General features: G+C 32.3%; 1 long non-coding RNA gene across 1 annotated transcript; it reads left to right on the forward strand.

Moving 5' to 3' along the window:
• Positions 879-1,869, forward strand: LOC109226344. The gene is made up of 2 exons (XR_002068036.1): positions 879-1,035; positions 1,151-1,869. It is a non-coding gene; the product is annotated as an uncharacterized LOC109226344 (long non-coding RNA).

Here is a 2,143-nt window from a genome sequence, read left to right on the forward strand (position 1 = left end):
TTTTTTACGCTCACGCTCCTTATATGCGTGAAATACACGATTTTGTCCAGTTCAGCGATTAAGTTGCCACATAGACTTGGTCAATGGTCATAGGGGTTTAAAATATTACTTTTGAACGAGTAGAGGTGTCTAGATGAAACTTCATCAAGTTTGGGGACCGGGATGACAAAGTGGCACAAATATAAGTGTCATTTAGACTATTCTACCATATAAAAACAATAAATATAATTGTGGGAGTAAATAATATTTTGGTATACAAAGAAAATTAATTTTTAGATATACACAAAGAAGAAAAATAAACTTTATGATATCTATTTGATATACACATGTCCGATGTGCTATACACTGTGATATAAAAATACTATAATATTTTTATATTGTGATACACATTGATATAAAGGCAGCAATAACTATATATATAATTTTATATTACTGATATACAAAGAATAATATTATTTATATACAAAGAATGAAAATAAATTTTTAATATACATGTTGATCTAGACAAAGAAGAATAAAAAAGTTGTAATATACATATTATTATTGTGAAATACATTTATTGATTATTTGATGCCAATATCTATAACTAGGTCTATTTTCTGGCAATTATATAGGTATGTTGTTATACCATGCCAAAACCCCAAAAAACAATATAAGACAAATTGCAAAGAGAAGCTCGGGAATTGCTCTGAGTTATGGGCTGCTCTAATTCATCAACGTAGGCCTCATTAGAACTAGCCCAATATTGTGCTCTTAAGCATAAATTCCAGAAGATTCGACGTCCCTAGCCCAGCCCACTTTAAAAGGGTACAAAATTAGGGTTTCAGGATCACTTAGGCTTATATAAGCCCATGCGGTAGCTTAGTCATAGTATAGTAGTTGTTACATAGCATTCCCTTCAGTTTGATCCTTTCTCCTCTTCTATGTGCTCCTATTTGTCATTGCAATCCCTTTGATTAGATTTGTGTTGTTTCTTCTTCTAATTTTCTTAGAGTTGAAATCAGATGATGAGAAAATAACTGCAACAATATGATGGTAAATTCCATGATTCTTAGTATTTAAGTCTCTGATGATTTCTCAATATTTTTCTGAAACGGATTCCCTTTTATTGCTTTATATTAATTTCTGAATTTTCTATTTTTGCTCATAGTATTTGGGAGAAGTGATGAACAAATTTGGTCCGTGTTTCTGATTGCACAGTGACAGATAAATCCATTATTTTACTCTCCTGATCTCCCACTAATTCCTAATTTTTCATGTCACAATTACGTTTCCCTTTGTCTGTAAGGCTGTGTACATCCTACCCTCCCTAGACCTCACTTGTGGGATTACACTGGGCTGTTGTTGTTGTTTAATTATGTTTCCTTTTGTTTTTTGGGGCGGAGATCTATGCAGATTTTTGAAAAGCAGTAGCTCAATGATTAGATGCCTTATGGGCAATATACGCTATTCCGATTTAAAGCATGAAGATTGAATTTTTTCTAGTATGAGAGCTATTTGTATTTTTTTAAAGCTTTTGTGGAATTGTTATTTTATGTGTGTTTTGGTTATTTCGCGATTTCTGCCGTGATGAATTCATGAAAATTTCACATGTCAGACTTCAGAGAGAAATCTATGAGAAGAGATTCATGTATCCTGAGCAGAATGCACTTTATATTCAACCTTTGGTGCCTTGTTTCCAAATTAATTAGTATTGCCTAACTTAGTTTCAGTTCAAAACTTATCTCTAATGTTTGGTCGTGTGTAACTTGATTGCTGTGACTGGATGTGTTTTCTTTTGGTTAAACGCTGTGACTGTATGTGTTAGAGGCTGTCAGTTTGTACTAATGATTATGATTAAGTGTTTTATGAAATTTCAGATTGAACGTTCGTATTGAAATATAATAAAAATTTGACAGTGAAAACTGCTTTCTTTTAAAATGTTAGTAGCATCAAATATATTACTACTTCTATAATTAATCAAATAGCAGCGTCCATGCCGTCATTTTGGCTATCAAAGCACAACCACCAGAGGCTTTAGGCCTTTGAAAAGGAAAAGGGAGAAAAGTAAAAGAAAACTGATTCCTCTTTCAGAACCTCAAACTACGAATTCTTAGCCAACCAAATATTATAGTAATCAGTTCATTGAATAATTCAAGAACTA

This window comes from Nicotiana attenuata, chromosome 5, assembly GCF_001879085.1.
Source record: "Nicotiana attenuata strain UT chromosome 5, NIATTr2, whole genome shotgun sequence".
NCBI classification, from domain to species: domain Eukaryota; kingdom Viridiplantae; phylum Streptophyta; class Magnoliopsida; order Solanales; family Solanaceae; genus Nicotiana; species Nicotiana attenuata.